General features: G+C 27.8%; 1 long non-coding RNA gene across 2 annotated transcripts; it reads right to left on the reverse strand.

The window, feature by feature from the left end:
* Positions 1-5,302: 5,302 nt before the first annotated feature.
* LOC136087201 (uncharacterized) lies at positions 5,303-12,910 on the reverse strand. Of its 2 annotated transcripts, none has more exons than XR_010641617.1 (4): positions 12,666-12,910; positions 11,170-11,252; positions 7,523-7,588; positions 5,303-6,153 (listed from the first exon to the last, which is right to left on the reverse strand). It is a non-coding gene; the product is annotated as an uncharacterized LOC136087201 (long non-coding RNA). The 2 variants fall into 2 exon arrangements; XR_010641618.1 differs by lacking the exon at positions 12,666-12,910 and adding an exon at positions 11,892-12,009.
* Positions 12,911-18,975: the final 6,065 nt, after the last annotated feature.

Here is an 18,975-nt window from a genome sequence, read left to right on the forward strand (position 1 = left end):
GTAGTACTTATAGTAAATAATATTCTTTTCTAATGACAAACCATACTGATTCAATTTTTCACTTAAAAGTAAGACACATTTTTCTGCAGGTAAACCTCCATTGATTCGGAGAAGTCCTAAATTCCAAAACTTTGACTCCGAGTGAAGATTCACGTTTATGTATCGCCGGTCCACTCATCAAAAGTAATACTAAAACCTTTTCCATTTAATTTATATTCTGATACTTCTTTAATTACTAACTGTGGAATAGTTTTGCTATAACTAGTGACAACATTTTGTATAGTCGTGGCGGATTTTGGAAGTTTATCACTTTAATTTAATGTTTTTCGAAGAACATCGGATGTTATGAAATTTCTGAATGAAAGCCCCATCAAGTGCTGTCATTCTAGATAAGATTGTTGCCAGCAAGTCTTGGTTCAATAGCATCATGTTTTCGTAATATTACATCATGTTTTTTTTTAAAATGTGTATGAAGGCCGCTTATTGAGCCACCTGCTGTTTTTATAACTTTTGCGCACTTCTTACACTTTGCATAGCCTTTTTCATGTTTGAGAATAAAAAACCACACAGAATATTCATCTCCGCCTTTTGAATGCTCAATAAACTTAATTTCACTCTCCATCCGCTAAATTAGAATATTATCTCAATTTGTAAATATGTGTCACATATTTTATCCTCACAATGTTTATATCAGTCACATAATGTGACTGATATAAACATTTAATATTTAAATGAAACGAATTTAAATAAGTTTAAACTTAAAGATTTTTTAAACTTACCAAAGTTGTTCTGGGTAATTATTTTAAAAAAACTATCAAAGAAATAGGTATATAAATATTTTGTAATTTGTAAAAATGTGAACTCGTTTTTTACTTTTAGATCCTCGCCGTATAACTAAAAATGTAAAATCAAGAACTCAAGATGTAAAATCAAAAAATGTAAAATTAAGAACTCAAGTACTCAAGAATGTTTAACGGATTGCTTTAAAGTATACGTACTTAAGATTGTTTCAAAAAAGAATAAAAACAACAACCCGTAATTATAAACCTCCTGAAAATTTAAATGATTTAAAAAAAAAGTCAAGTAATTAAGAGAAGAGTTTCATTAAAGAGTTGTCAATGAATCAGAGTTTGACAACTTTACTCTTATATATTAGGTTTTTACTCTAACAAAGAGTTTAAACACATGATAGAATAAAAAATATTTTAAAAATAAGCAACAAATGCTTACGAATTTTCGTATATTTATAATCTGAAATACGACAATGCGATACGTCTCAAAAATAGTTGCATACGTCTCAAAAATGCGATACGTCTCAAAAATAGTTGCATTTTAATATCTGCTTAAATGTTGTAATACTTTAGTTAAAACTTTTGTTATAAATCAATTTAAAAAAGTACATTAAGTATACAAATATTGCTAAAAATAAGAAATAAAAAAGCAGCTATTCAACTACTGAAATACCGCTAATTAAGCCTTTTAATACCGGTATTCGAAACTAGACAAAATCGACCGAAAACCCAGTTTTCGGTACCCCGGTATACCGGTATTGGATTCCCTACCAGTAATACTTAATACCATCAGGTCCATTTAAGTTAAACTGTTTTTCATCGCAAAAATAGCATTTTTCCATTCTGTGATCCATCTCACGTGGTCCTTGGCAAACTCAAACCTTACACTTTTATGTTTTTTAGTCAATGATGATTTTGTGATCATTATTTCCACTGGAACCGTCTGATTTTGACCATGAACCAAACATCACTTATCGTGCAGCTCATCTCTAAAACAAATTTATTTTGCCTAACTTCAGCTTACCCCTAACTTATCCTGTTTTTAAAAATAAATTAAAAGATCTCATTTGAAAATATCTTAGAATATTTGTAATTTATCTTATGATAAAAAATAATTTTTATTGTCATGTATGTTTAAGTTTTGTTTTATACTTGTTTACAATTTATTTCCATTTATCTAAGTACGATTTAATGTTTTTATGTTATTTTTTACGTACTCTCTTTTGTAAAAGGCTTCTGACGATAAGATCATTGTGATCTTCTTTTAAAAGCCTTGTTTGTATTTGAAAAATTTGTAATTTGTATATATTACGTCAAGTGTAAACAAAACATAAAAAAAAAAAAAAACCGACACAAGTGCGAACTGGCATAAATGCAAATTAGTATAAGTGCGCCAAATGAATTTGCAATCATTGGTATAAGTACATAAGTGGTATAACTGGCAAATTGGCATAAGTGTGCCGAATAAATTTTTCCGAATGTGTGCCGAATTAAATTTGCAAACATTGGCATAAGTGCGAATTGGCTTAAATGCGAACTGGCATAAGTGCGAAGCTTTTTGGCATAAATGCAAATTGACATAAGTGCGCCGAATAAAATTGCAAATATTTATATAAGTGCAAAATAGCATTTTGCACTTATGCCAATTCGCAGTTATACAAGTTGCACTTATGCCAATTCGCACTTATACAAGTTGCACTTATGCCAATGTTAAAAAACTCTTTTAGCGTGCTTATGCCAGTTCACATTTATGACGATTTGCACTTATTCTAGTTTTTCCAACTGCTTTGCACTTATGCCAGTTTGCACTTATGCCAATGTTTGAAAACTCTTTCGTTTGCACTTATGCTGATTCGCACTTATGCCAATGTTAGCAAGTTCTTTCGGCGCACTTATGCCAGTTCGTACTTGTGCTAGTTTTTTCAACTGACTTGCACTTATGACAGTTTTCAATTATGCCAATTCGCACTTATCAAATTTGCACTTATTCAGTCGTCTCAATAATTTCACACCTTTCGTAATTGTGCACGTGGTACGTCTAAAACTTCATTCTAAATTATTTTATTTTGAAATAAGAATTATGACAATTTTCTATTACTATTGTTGTTTTCAGCTTTTTATAAATATCTTAACCTGAATTTTAGAATTCAATCAGAAGTGAGTATTTTTATATCAAATCAGAAAGTTTTGTGACCAGTTTCATGTTATTTTTAACATATGATATTACCGAATATTATAGCATGTTTGTATGGAAATCAAACCTTATACCTTTAAGTTATTAAAATCAAAAAAACATTCTGCCCATATTCGCGCAAAATTTATATTTCTCTATTTTTACAGGGTTGCTTCTTCAATTTTCCGGACGACTCTTTTTTATATATTGGTGAAATCCTGAGAAATTACAAGTTCAATGCAATGATGAGTTACTTTATTGACAACGTTGGATTGTCTGATCTTTAAAGTGTTTAAAAACTAACTTGACTAGCTTTATCAAATATTTGAGTAAAAATGGACTAAGACTGGAATATATCGGCAGCCTTTCATGGACACCTACTCTACTTAGATAAGTAAAAACTTTGATTTTAATGATCCTATATTTCAAAGTGTGCCAAATAATTTCTAACCAAATATCATAAAAATCAGACCTGGCTAGCCAACGAAAACTCACCGTCTAAAAGTTTAAAAAAACAAAGTGCAATATCTACTTGAGTTAGGTAGCCAAGAGCTGAGTATGGCCACAACAATGAAGCTGAGGAAAGAAGGAAAAAAGGATTCAGCTTCCGTTGTTAAACAAAATTTCGAATTTATTTCTGAAACAATATACAACTATCAAAAAGACACGAAAGTTGGCAGTAAAAGTGCTAACACTAATAGCTGATGCTAACCTGTCCTTACCTGTCAGTACCAACAAATAAAAAATTGGTGATGCTAATCTGTCCTTTTGTCAGTACCAACAAATTCGCGAGCAAACTAATAGCTTAAATAGGAAGCTATATTCTTTGTACCATAGAGTTAAAAAGGTCAAGTTGTTATGTTATCCTCAAGAAGTTGTAAAAACAGAATCATCTGCAGGGGTACCAACAAGCTCTTATAGATCACACAATTTTTTACTTCGATCAAATTCAAGAAGTATACATAAAGTATACTTCTTGAATTTGACTTGAAAGCTAAAAAATATGGTATTATCATTAAGTGGGGATGCGACGAGTCAGAGCAGAAGCAATAAAAGCAGAGTTTTACGGAGAAGAATTCAACCGATGAAAGTTTGTCAGTACTTCTATGGTTTAAATACAAACTTTCGATGATAAAGGCGATACCAAAACCCTTATTGGACACATCATCTACTACCTATGGTCAATCAATTAAACTTGTTTTCAAGATGGAATAAACAGATTTCTATAGAAGTTAATAGGATAAAATAGCATATTGAAATGCTTTAGCAATTCTTGAAATAATACCAAAGATGATATTTTGCATGATAGATGGAAAAAGATTTAAAGATGAATTGGGTTATTTAATTGTTGTACCCAAACAGGAAACTGGAAATACAAACAATGGAAACTCTACTCGAAAATTTTTCAGGAATGCTGCGAAGTCAGATGAGATAATAGGAGTGCACTTGATTTAATTAAGCGCCTGAGAACTATTCTAGAATGTATAAACTAATTTCATAAAATCAATTTGCATAAACTCGAATTCTACGCTAGAGAAACTTGAGACCTATACATTGAAGAATATGTATGGGTTCCTGTGCGTGTTAGCCTTCATAAAATTTTGCTCCATGGCAGAGAAATTATGGAAATATGCATTCTTCCTACCGGATAATATTTGAAAGGCTCAAAATAAACACAAGATGCAGTTTTAGGAACAATTAACGACGAGAATATTACAGATAAACACAAATAAGGATTTGTTAAACCGACCTTTGATTACTGTAGATTTAGCTACAGCAAGTTTTAGAACATGCCCAAAAACTAAGAAGCTTAAAATGAATCTTTAATTGTTTAGATTATTAGAACGCGAGCAAACTGAGACAGTTTTAGAAAATAAAGATTCTACGGACACATCTAAGGACTCATTCGAAGAATCATTCAATACCAGCGATCTTGACTAATTGAGTAATTTATTTCATTTGATTAAAATTGTATTTTTTTATTAACATGTAAAAAAAGTTTTCAACAAAAATTTTACGGCAAATTTTTTTTTTTAAATAAAATGAGTAAATTCTTGATTTACTCATTTAATTTTTATTATTATTATTTTTTTTTTTTTGCATTTTATGATTTCTATGCCCACAATTGTGCTAGAAATGAGCAAAATTATAGTTTATTTTTGCATTGAAAATTTTTTTCTTTTAGGTTTTTAAAATGACACACTGTGCGTCGTTTAGCTGTCATTAAGTGCTATAAGTTGTGGGAGACGTGCTAAGAAACGAGTTTTTTTTGCGTTTAATACATCTATATATATTATAGATGTATTAAACGCAATATATCTATCATTATATACATCTATTAAAATACTATTATGTTTAAACTTTGAATCAAATAATTCAAATATAATACAAAATGAATGACATCAGTCATATTTTACTATTAGTTGGTATATTTCATTAAAAATAAATAAAAATTTAACATAGACCCACATTACCCCACTAAATGGGGTAATATGGTTCTAAAGAATGCAACTCAAATTGATGCTTCTTAGACAACATTAAAATTTATATATATACTTGCTTTGATGTAGTTTACAAAAAACGATCTCTTATCACGATTTTAGGATTTTTTTTTCAAAGTCTAAATTAGCTTAAAATAGCCTTAGATTACCCCACCCTACCCTAATAAAGACAAGTCTGATTTAAGCATCTAAACGTAACCGGTGTAAAAGGTAAAATTGTTTGGTGTAAAGAGGCTTGCAGTAAAAAAAAGTTTTCCTAAGAAACACATTAAGAGTTATTGTGGTTTAAAAGTTGTTATTTGTTGCAAGATGTTTTAAAATAACTGAATGATTTTAAATCACTTTAAATCTTGAATTTAGCATAAAAATGCTACTCACAAATTAGACCATTTGTTAAATAATTTTAATATCATTGTCGATTATCGTTTACTTGATTCAAAACTGAAGTCATAATATAAACGTCTGCGCTTCTAACCAAATCAGATTTTTCTTCTTTAAAATAAAATGCTATGATTAAAAAAGTATACTTTAAGTATGGTGCGATAAATTATTTCTTATTTCTCGTTGCTTTTTCATACTAATGTCAATTTGCATGGGCGCTTGCCAAATTTTTAAACTTTTCTTCTTTCGGTAAGCGTAATAACAACAGCCAGAGCAGGATACCACAATTATAAGTAGAAAGATAAACCTATATGTACAAATTCATATATATATATATATATATATATATATATATATATATATATATATATATATATATATATATATGTATGTATATATATATATATATATATATATATATATATATATATATATATATATATATATATATATATATATATATATATATATATATATATATATGTATATATACATATATATGCACACCTATAAATGCATAAACATACATATGGATGGTTAAACGCCTTAACCAGCTTATACTACAAAATTAAAAAAAGAGTATACTCTTTCTTTTTTAATTTTGTAATATAAGCTAATATAAATCATTTTTTTAATGCATACATGCATTAAAAAAATGATTTATATAGCATACAACAATATACAACACTTAAAAAGTATACTGGGCATCAATTATTTTTCTGCTATTTGGTGCAGCTCCTTTTGTTGACAATTTTTAAAATTTGCGTTCAATTATCTCATTTCAACATTTGTTGTATAAGCTAGTTTGACGTTAATTCATAAACAGGTATATACTTATTAATATTTGTATGTATGTATGTTGCCGTAAAAAGCCAAAACACAGTAACTTGAAAAATTGTTTGAGAGTGTTTTTTTGAAATGTAGCATTTACAGTAAATCTGCACGGTTTCATATAATCTGGGGCATTAACTATTTACTTTTCTTTTTTAGATTTTACGGACCCAAAAGATAGTAACTCTCGCATTAAACCATGTTTGTAAAGTTTAAAATATTAAAACGTTTTTACAAGTTACTGTGTTTTGACGTTACACAGCAGTATGTATGTATGTATGTATGTATGTATGTATGTATGTATGTATGTATGTATGTATGTATGTATGTATGTATGTATGTATGTATGTATGTATGTATGTATGTATGTATGTATGTATGTATGTATGTATGTATGTATGTATGTATGTATGTATGTATGTATGTATGTATGTATGTATGTATGTATGTATGTATGTATGTATGTATGTATGTATGTATGTATGTATGTATGTATGTATGTATGTATGTATGTATGTATGTATGTATGTATGTATGTATGTATGTATGTATGTATGTATGTATGTATGTATGTATGTATGTATGTATGTATGTATGTATGTATGTATGTATGTATGTGTGTATGTGTGTATGTATGTATACAGTTGAACTGATGTAATTCGAATCCTCAAAGGGTCTCAAAATATGTTCAAAATAATTACAAGAGTATTCTAATTGTAGGAGTTTAACCCTAAATGTTAAACCCTAAAGGGATCAAAGAATTTGATCAATTTAAATGGTTTTTTGTCTAATAGAAATTCATATTATAAGAGTTCAACAGTATATGTTCAAATATATGTGCCTACCAGAAATACCACAGGTTATGCAGGTAACAACAACCACTCTGACAGCAATATGCAACTGTAATGCAGCTAAAGTATAATTATACTTGTGAAAAGAATTGTTTGTTAATAAATTATTTTTTGAGAACAGTGTTGGGGTGCTTAAAGATAGTAAAAGTATTAAAAAACAATTGCATAACATTATAATGTTATGCAATTGTTATTTAATACTTTCACCTATCTTTAAGCACCCCAGTGGCGGGTTTTGTTACTCGCCAAGGAGGGGACTAAAAAAGTTTTTTAAAAAAAAAAGGTCCATTTAATTACGTATAATAGTCAATTTTATTCATCAGATTAATTGTCCAATTCTGTATAATAGTCAATTAACAAAAAAATATTTCTGAAAAACAGCCCAAAGAGGGGGGGGGGGCATGAGGTTAGTAGCCCCCCCCCCCCTAAAACCCGCCACTGAATCATCCAACATATTATTTACAACAACTTACAACAATACATATTACTTATTACTTACAAAATCACATATTATTTACAAAAAATTATTATAATATATAAATTATTCAAATACATATTATTACAACAAATAAATTTACATTGCATAATAAGGCTTTACGTCTAATTTTTAAGTAAAGTTAAATAATCCAAAAACTTTTTTAGAACTTAATTAGTTAAAGTTATTTAACCACAATCCCCATTTGGGGATTTTTGGTTTTAGTTAACAGTAGTTGGTAGTGGATGGCATTTTTTTGTAGTCGGCAACATATAAGCTCTTATAACACTTCATTTAAGTGACGTGTGTTAAAAAAGTGCTTTTTTTGCCTGTTGTTTTGAATTTAGAAGTCAAAAAAGTGAAAACACTGAGGTAAGTTATGCATAAAATTAATACTGTATTTCAAATACATAAATTTTCAGTTGTTTATAATTGAATACATTCAACATTTGTCACATGGTTAATTTATAGGTTATAGTAATCATGTGTAGTGTAAAGTTTGTTTTTAAATCATTATATTTACAAAATAAACATTTTATTTACAAAATAGATGTTTTAAAATATTTGGCTGGTAATTGGTTAAGCGCAATAAAGAGTTGCTAAAAAGGTATACTTTCTTTACCGCATCATCACAAGTCCAATTTGGGTTTAGTTTATAGTTTTTACGTAATTTATTTTCATAGTTATGAAAAATTTATGAAAGTTTATTATATAAGTTATTTTTAAAGACGAGTTTATTATTATTTAAGTTTCATGTAATGTAAACGTAAAGTTATTCAAATATAATCAAAATACCCTTAAAAATCACGTTGCCTATAAAAATGATTTAGCATTTTTCAGATAACGTATCTTACGTTATTTACACAAATAACATAGATAACATACAAATGGAATAAAAAACCCTTTATATAATATAAGTATAAATAACGTAACCTACGTTGTCTAACAGTCAAAATTGGCCAACAACGCTAACTAAGCGATTTATAATGAGTTAAAAAGAGTAAGCAAAATTTTATGAAATTGTAGTTGCAATGAATTATATAAGTATGTATATATATATATATATATATATATATATATATATATATATATATATATATATATATATATATATATATATATATATATATATATATATATATATATATATATATATATATATATATATATATATATATATATACTGTAATTTGTATTAGAGAAACATAAAATGCAAGTTTAAAAACGAGAATTTGTAATATGTAATTGAAAATTCCTGATACACAATTAGAGTTTGCAATACATAATTGAGAATTCGTAAGAATTTAAGATTGTGAGAACAAAAAATTTACCGAAAATTGATATGAATTAATGCTCAATATCGATGATGAATATTGAAAACTTCTAAGTCGGTGTTTAACTAAGCACCGCAGCATATTGCGGTATTGTTTAAACTTAATTTTAATCTAATAACTTTTTTGTCTGTAAATAATTTAAGTTAAATTTATTATTTATTGTGTGGTTTTCGGGTCATCTGTGTAAACTCAACCCGAGTTTTTCATTTAACGCCACTAACTCAACTTTTATTTTTATGACGTTTTATTTTTAATTTTTTTGCTGATGTCATCTAAAATTAAAAAGCTGTGGTCAGCTGAGATTAAAGCACTGCTCGCTTAAATTTATGTGTACATGTGTCTCCGGGTTTCTGAATTTTTTCAACCATCTGACATTCTGGGATACAATTTTAAACCAAACTCGAAACTAAATACTCAGTACTAAAGTGTTGAATTACACTTTTAAGTTGCATCGATCTACTCTATCTTCAAAATTAAACAATTGTTGATCAGTTTCAAAAAAAAAAAAAATTATTACATAATAAGTGGTATGTATGGGCGTGAGATTAAGAAAAAAAAAAGAATATAAAAGTTGTATAAAAATTTTTTTTTTAATTATTTTTTTTCAATTTCCTTTTTTAAATTATTAAACTTTCCTTGTTTATTTAATTAAAATTTGAAATTTCGTTACAAATTTGTTTCCTTTTTTTTAGAATTGTTTTTTTATCTCAGTAGATAAGCCGCGAATTATTGAAAAGCTTTTAAGTTTCAGTTTAACTTTTTTAATAACTCACTCAAACTATGTACTTTGGACTTACAACTGTACTTTGCCCTTACAACTGTACTTTGCCCTTACAACAGTACTTTGCCCTTACAACTGTACTTTGCCTTACAACTGTACTTTGACCTTACAACTTTTGAGTTTCTAATTAGATGTAACGTCTTTGCAGCTGCATCTTTTGCTTTTAAGGTGCAATTTTCATGTTTCATGTTCCTAACCCCATCCTGACCTAACAACTACAAATGTGTTTCTGGGTATAATGTAAAAGTTGGTAAATGATATAATATTATTTTTTCATTACACCTGTAAAAATCAATTTAAAGTTTGCGACTGTACTTTAACTGTAATGCTGCCCAGTGGGCACACGACGTCGATCTAACGTTAGATTAATGTTGGATTATTTTGACCGATATTGATCAACTAAATCTAACATTGCAATAACGTTTGTTACAGTAACGTTATTTTTCATCAGAATTCTATTCTTTATCAGAATTACGACGTTGAAATTAATATGTAATCATAAATAATGTGTTTAATTTATTTCAGATAATAAGCAAAAGTTATATGTACTATATATTATATGTATTATATATATACTATATACGTTATTTGTCCGTTTTGCGCAGATTAGGTTTATTTTTAAACAAACCTAAGTGTATTGGGTATAGACCTAAGTGATATGTAACCTAAGTAAAATAGTACTAAAATACTTAATACTTACTTTTTTAAGCTGTTTTGTTTTTGTTATTGTAAAACTATTTATATTTTTTATTTTATTTTATATATATATTTTAACTGATTTTAGTCAAAATACACAAAAACATATTTAAAAACTTTTTCCTTTTTAATATTTCTTTAATATGAGTATTCACATCACATGTGAATTCACCTCACTGTGATGATAACAAATGATAACAAAAGATATTTAAGGTATTTTACAAATATTAGAGTATGTTATTAAACGTTTATAATACATAATTTTTAAAGACGTTAACTTAAAGGGAAAAACTATGTTAATTTGGCTTTGATACCATTACCTATTATATAAAAAGATGATTTTAAAATTTCTTACTAATAAGTCGCAGATACTGTTTGCTTGCCGTTTGATGTCGAGATTTCTACTAAATGGCTACATGTGCGTTTAGCATTTGCAACCTAGAAATATGTTTTTAAATAAATTTATTTTAAAAACCGTTCACAGTTTTTTGTTAAAAAAAATGAAAGAAAAAGTGTAATGTGTAAGGAGTAAATAAGATGTGATAATAAGATTGAATAATATGGTTGTTGTGAGCTGGTAACTAAAAAAAAAAAAAACTTTGAAATAAATAATTTTCATTTCTTTTTCCACGAAATTCTTGTAACCCTGGTTTGATTACTTAATTATTTTAACGACAAGTTTCTTGGTTAAGCCTGGTGTAGTGGGTAGTTTCTAAAGCAGTATTTATCGTGAATGCTTGAGTTAAATATTGTGAAGATTAAAATTAGTTTTTAAAACAGTTTGTTAATTTTTTTTTTGTCAATTTTTAATTATCTATTATCAAAATACATTTTTCTCAAATTTTAGTTATTCTTGAGATTGAGTCGTCAAGTTATTGAACTGTTAAATTGAGCCTTAATACTCTCAATTGAATAATATCAATTGTCTCAATCACCTCTGATAATTGATAAAGTGCATACAAACTTAACGATTATCAAATTAGCTACACATACAATTTCATGTACCTCAAATTAACAATTAAATACGTATCACGTACATTTACATAAGAATATATTAGTATCTAATAATAAAGTTACCAATCAGACATAAACCTCAACAACTTTTAAAAAGTTAAATATTGTGATTAGTTACTTATAACTTGAAAATATAAAAACTTCTTATCCTGGATCGACGACATTAATTAAATAAGTGATAGTAGAGTGTGGAAAAGAAGCAAAAGAAGATTGGGGAAAAACACGAACTTTTAAAAAAAAAGTCGCCAACAATAAAAACAAAAAGAGACTCCCCAGGAAGTTTATCTCGTTTTGAAAAGTATTTCACTAACGAAATGGTTTCTTACACATTTTCCATTATATCTTTCATTGTCCCGAGTAGGTCATTGTTGTTTTGATTCCATATAAAAAAATATTTTTTAAATGTTTTGCAATTTTCCTTTGCTTTCTATGGTTGTTTTTTTTTTAATTTTGTTTTATGTCTATAACTAAATTTAATTATAATCAAAGTTTTAGAAATTACAATGTTTTAAACCCTTGCTAATTTAAAACTTCTGAGAATTCAGATATATATATTTTTAACTATATGCCAGAATTTCATTGAAAACTAATTTAATTAATTTAATTGTTAATAAAAGAAAAAATTCTACAGAGGAAACAGTGGATTTTTTACTTAACCCCTCCCCCCACCCCACCCCAATTCCTCCCTTTTCACAACTTTTTCAAATTACCTTTATTTTTTTAGCGTTCAAAACAACTCGGAAATGGGCAAGAGCATAATAAAATCACATAATATACAATATAATTATATAACATTTTTATTTTCGTAAATATTAACTTGATAATTATTATTCTTACATTGAATAAGAAATTTAAAACCATCCATATCGTAATTTCTTGATTGTAACTAAAAGAAAAGTTTAACCATCTAAAGTTGCAAACCATTTTCAAAGTTTCTTGAATTGCAAGAATGCAACCGGCATTTATAAAGTGAAAGTCTTTAAAGTTATTTTATTGTCTACTTATATCTTTACCATGTTGTTCTAAGAATATTAAAAAATTACATTGCACTTGACTTTTTATTTTATTGCAAAATCAAGTTTATTACATATTCAAAGTTTTCAATTGTTTAAATGAATTCCGATTTGAAATTAGAACATTCAACATTTCCGCACAAATAAGTATTGATTATCAGAATTATTAATTTTTCTTTCTAAAATATCAGTGCTGAAAAAATAAAACTTGCAGTTATGAATTATTTAACATGCTGAAAAAAAAAAAAGAATTAAAAAGAGTGTTAGACTTTGCTAATGGTTTTGAAACAAAACTCGACAAATCTTATGAGCAAATTACAAATCTTATTTTTTTTTTACAACAAAATAAAATAAAAATTGAAATATCAAGATATTTACAAAATTAGAAATTAAATTTTTAAATTCCATTAAAAAATGATGGTCTTGTTTTATTATCATTGTTTCTTCAAGAAATAAATTTGTGATTATTAGATGCTTTAATAAATAACCCAGTGGGCATACGTCGTCCGAAAGACGTTCGTTAAACGTTTCGCGGACGTCCCGACGTCCGTAAATCTTCCAAAGTACGACCCCCGGACGACGCATCCCACTGGGAAATGTTGTGATTATTAGATATTTTAAATAAATATCTTAATTGTTTCTTTTTAAAAAAATAATGTATGTGTTAATAAAATAACTTTTTCTCACTTCCATCTACAACTTTTAAAGTTTCTTGTTAAAATAACTCTTTCTCACTTCCATCTACAACTTTTAAAGTTTCTAGTTAAAATAACTCTTTCTCACTTCCATCTACAACTTTTAAAGTTTCTTGTTAAAATAACTCTTTCTCACTTCCATCTACAACTTTTAAAGTTTCTTGTTAAAAGACATTTATGCAAATAAATTATAACACCTCTTTAAAATGATTAATTACAGTTCATCCTTATGACTTAAAAACTATCACAACAAAAAAGTAGAGCTTTTATAGATAGTCATAGCTATTTATAAACTTCAAGATAATTATAAACCTTAAGTTTATTTTTTCTATTTTTTTCAACACTTTTAGGAAGCACTTGATTTTTTTTGCTCTCTAATAATGGTCACATATTGGTTCAAAAAATTTATAACTAGAAAATATTGAATTATATATTCATGTTATTTTTGTGCTTTTCAAGTTCAAAAAAATATGTTATCTTTATATAAAGTTCCCTATATGATTCATTGTCGTCGAAAAAATCATTTTAATTTTCAAGAAGTTTTATGTTTATTTCTAATTATGAGCAAATGATAATCATATTATTCGCTCATTATTATCATACATTATAATCATACAAAACCAGAACCATTATTATCATACATTATAATCATACAAAACCAGAAGTACTATAATATCTCCATATAAAAGCAGTTGTTAATAGAATATTTAGTAACATGACAAACAGCTTTCGTAACATTGACATTTTAAAACTTTCAAGCCAAAAGTTATACAAAGGATACACAAGTATAGCAAGTCCTTTCTCTTCGATTTACTTTAAAAGGCAAAGTTTTTCTATTTCGATTTCAAGCGAATAAAGTTGCAAATTAGGTTGCCGAGCTTCCAAGCAAAATATACTATCTAGCATAAATTTGCTGAGCAAATCAGTTTGCTGATTGTTTGAACTAGATCGTTTGCGTAAGCTCATATTCTGGCTGCGATTATAAACCGTTTTGATAAATATTACTTGGCGTAAAGACTTTCAGGAGTTCGTGAAGCTTAACCACTACTCCTAAACAACTTTTAAACTAAGCTTAATAGTTTATTTTTCTTTTGATAAAATAATACAACTTAATAAGTAAATACTTTTAACAATAAATTGACAATCAGATCTAAAGTACTACAATCTTAGCTTTGAGATATTTAATAGTGATGTTACTTAATAAAAACCTGCCCAGCCGGCATTTGATCCTAAAAAGACGTCTTATGAGCGTTCAAAAAACGTTCTGAACGTCTTTTAAAAGTTTAAAAGACATCTTTTTGAAGACTAAATGTGTGTTAAGTATGTACTAAAACTTTTAAATTTAAAAGAAGAAATTTAGCAAACGCTTTTCCATTTTCTTGTAATTCCATACTAATCCAAATTTTCAAAATCATAACAGTCTGGAACAGCAAAACTTCAGCAATCGAAAAAAATTATTTTCCTCAATTAAGTTTGACCGCTTAAAAAGGTGAGACAACAAGCTTAAGTTTTCAACTTAAGGTCTCGATTCAATTCCATGTTTACATAGCAATTAAATGGTTCGGTGATCATTTAAAGAATATAGTAAAATAATTTTTTCTCTCTCCGTATGTCCCTTCTAAGATTAAAAAGCCCATGCGGAATTCCTGCATAGCCTCTGAGGCCAGCACGCCACTGATTAAGAGCGAATTAAAGAAATACCAACATATTCCATTACAACTTGTTTGTTATTTGGCTTTATATTGTATGTGATATTGAATGCTATTTGTTAATTGATTTATACTTCTTGACAGGCACGGACTGGGGCTGAAATCGTACCGGCTGAAGTATGATAATGTTAAAAAATTGACATGTGATACCCGAGAAAAAAACCCGACTAATCCTATTAAGTACTTAGTAAGTCGCATTAGTAAAACTCACAAAGTTCTTAACGAGTACTCGCAAGAAACTTAGTAGCATTAGCAGGTTTTGATTAGAACTTAGTAGGAGTACTCAGGTTTTGTTCGGAAATTATCCATAATAGCAAGTTTTAGAACTTAGTAGGAGTAATTGGCTTTTTACTCGGGACTTGGATGGATTAGCCGGTTTTAGTAAGACCTTAGAAGGAATAATTAGTAATAGCAGTAAGCAATCCGTAATAAAAGTTCTGCTTGCTTTTACTTGTCTTGGCGTTTAGTGAACAACATAAAAAGACCATATAACTTAAGTTATTAGGATCTTTTTAATATCTATTATAACAGCAGTCACCAGAGAAGGAAAGCCAAGTAGAGCCTGCCAATACCTGGAAAAAAATATCATCTTAAATTACAAAGCATTGTTTCACATATTTTTAATTGACTTAGAATTTAAATTAGAAATTTAAATTAGAAATTAAAAATAAAAAGTAAAACTGTCAGCTAACATAACAGCCTAATACTACACACACATATTTTAGTCATATTTTAGCTAGTTTAACACCCTACACCCTAATTCTACACAATAGTAACAATACTGAGTAAATTAACTTTGATCATTACAAACCCTAATGTGATCTTTTGGCATTTATTGGAAATTGATACTTTCGATAAAAGTTAAAAGTGTAATGTTACCACTAAACAAAATTACATATATATATATATATATATATATATATATATATATATATATATATATATATATATATATATATATATATATATATATATATACATATATTGAACATTGTATATTACTGTTGAAGAAATTTTACAACCTACATTGATTTACAAATAAAAATAACGGCCGGAGCAGGAAGAAGATATTTTTTTTGTCTTGTCGTTAAGCACCGAGTTACATTAAAATAGGATCGTTTGAATTCATAGTCATACCATAAATAAATTAGACTAAACAAAAAACAAACAAACAAAAAAATCCAAAAAAAAAACAAACAAAAAATGCAATTAATGATAGTGAATAATGTCAGTAATTATCTAATTTAGTTTTTGAACTTACAGGGTAATTACTTCTGAGATTAACTTAAATTAATTACATTGTTTTTAGTTGATTTTTAGTGTTTCAGATGATTTTATTGATCTGTTTTAAAAGAAACAATATAAATCAACATTTGTGTGTAATAAACACCACTTTGATTTAATTTTAAACTGATTATGTGAAATATTCATCTCTGCAACAATGTTTGGAAATCTTTTTCACATGATTCTGAATTAAATAAGAACTCAGTTTTGAATAAAATTTAGGTACAACAAAGTTGTTTATAGAAAATCTTGTAGAATACTTTTCCTATTATTTCTTTAAAATGAGTTTTAAAATTTTTTGGAGACAGTCCACATGTTGTTTTATATATAAGCTGTAAAATTAGATGGATGTTAAGTTTGAGAATACTTAAGGCACCAAGTCTACATATATACGACGTGTAGGTGAATATGACACTGAAGTCTACGTATATATGACAAAAGCAAGCTAAAAATCCTAAAACCAACTAACTACAAAATCAGATTAACATGCAAACCTTGTTATTCCACTCAGTCATATAATTTTATACATTAAAAAACTGGATACTTTGTACATTTTTAGGCCTTTGCAGTAATGGTAAAGGCACCAACATTCCCGCAATTGTAAAGGCATATATATTTAAAAAACCGGAGGCCCCTACTGGGCCCCTATTTTTGGGGGGCTGGGCGCAGCTGCACTCATGCGTCCGGGTTAATTCGGCATTGTATGGAATGTGACCTTAACTTCGCTGCAAGAATTATTAATACTTGCGTCACTCTTCTCAGCATTTATAAATATTATGACGACATTATTATAATAGAATGGTTTATGCATCATCATAACGATGACGGTGTGGGTTAACCCAACACAGTTTCTACTGCTGGGAACAGTGAAAAAATGTTCGTGATTCAATTGTTAAATACCTTTATGAAAAGGGAAAAATAAAGTAGAGATAATTTTTTTGATTATTTAAAGCTTTAGCTTCAAGGTTGTGTATTAACTAGTTTTAAACTTCTAACACTCATTCCAGACAGTTAGTCAATAGAGAAAACTTACCAGTATTTTTTGACTTCAAGAAAATCTGTAATACAAGCTAGAAATTTAAGAAAACGAAGTGGAATATTATTGAAACCTTCTCCAAAATTGAGTAGAAAACTAAGAAAAGATGTAATAACAGAGGTTGCTCAATTATACCAATGCAATGAATATTTAAAGGTTTATCAAGGAAAGAAAGAGTTTGTATCACTTAAGTTAAATGATCTAAAACAACATATCAAAAAACGTCTTTTTTTACTCAATATGAAAGAAGTTAATATTAGTTTAAAAAAAATATAATTATCTTAAAACTAAATTTTCAAAATTTTGTGAACTGAGAACTAAGTGGTACATCCATGTGGGTGGTGCTTCTGGTATGCATGCAGTTTGTGTTTGCCAACAAAATGTAAAGCTTCTTGTACGGAGGATGCTTGGAGTTGCTGATTACAAAAGTTTATTGAAATTAATGATTTGTAGCATTTAAAATAGAGTTTGTTAAATGTCTTGTTGCACAAGCTAGTCTACAGTCACTTAAGCATCATCCTATTGACACATCAAACAAAATTGTATGTAAAGTAAAGCTGGTATGTTCGGTATGATATGTTTATTTCAAGGGAAACTGGTATTTTCAACATATCAAAGAAATATTATTTATTTTTGTAGACAAAGTTTATATAGACACATACTACAAACTTCAATTTGGAACAGAGATACTATTCTTCTTCTACAATACATGGGTTTCTCAATATATTCTTATTCTACAATACACAGTTTCATACCAATGTCACTTACCTCAATAAAATACACAGTTTCATAACAATGTCACTTATCTCAATAAAAATAACTAGAGTCTCATTTGATAGTATTTGCACTAATGTGGATAATTCTACCAGCAGAGTTTATAATCATAAAATTTTAAGGTACCAACCAAGAACATATGTGGCCTGCATTTACCATGCTCTTTTGTATTTAAGGTATATTCTTAGTAATATAAAGATTTTGATGCTCTTTTTCAGAAGAGCATCTAGATTTTCATATTAAATTCATGAAAAAGTCTTTTTTTATATAGAAAATTCACGTGGCCAGGCAGAGTTGATCTCTGTTGGATACCCCTGACGCCTAATTGCCTGATGTTGATACCTTCATGCAAAGTTTAACTTCCTAAGGTCCAGTCGAACAAAGAGAGACTTTATAATATTGACTTAAAATGAGAATAATTTGTTATTTGTGAAATTTATTTTTGAATTTTTACTTGATTTATTATCTTTTTATTGTGTAACTGTAATTTGTGTAACTGTAAGTCAGTGGCACAGGAAGGTTTTTAAATATTTAAAATAACCAATTTTTAAACAAAAAGAATGTTCCAGTTTTTTTACGTTCATATGCATGACGAAAAGATTCTTCCCAAAATAAATTACTGTTATAGGAGAATGG

Source organism: Hydra vulgaris, chromosome 11 (genome assembly GCF_038396675.1).
Source record: "Hydra vulgaris chromosome 11, alternate assembly HydraT2T_AEP".
Lineage (NCBI taxonomy): Eukaryota > Metazoa > Cnidaria > Hydrozoa > Anthoathecata > Hydridae > Hydra > Hydra vulgaris.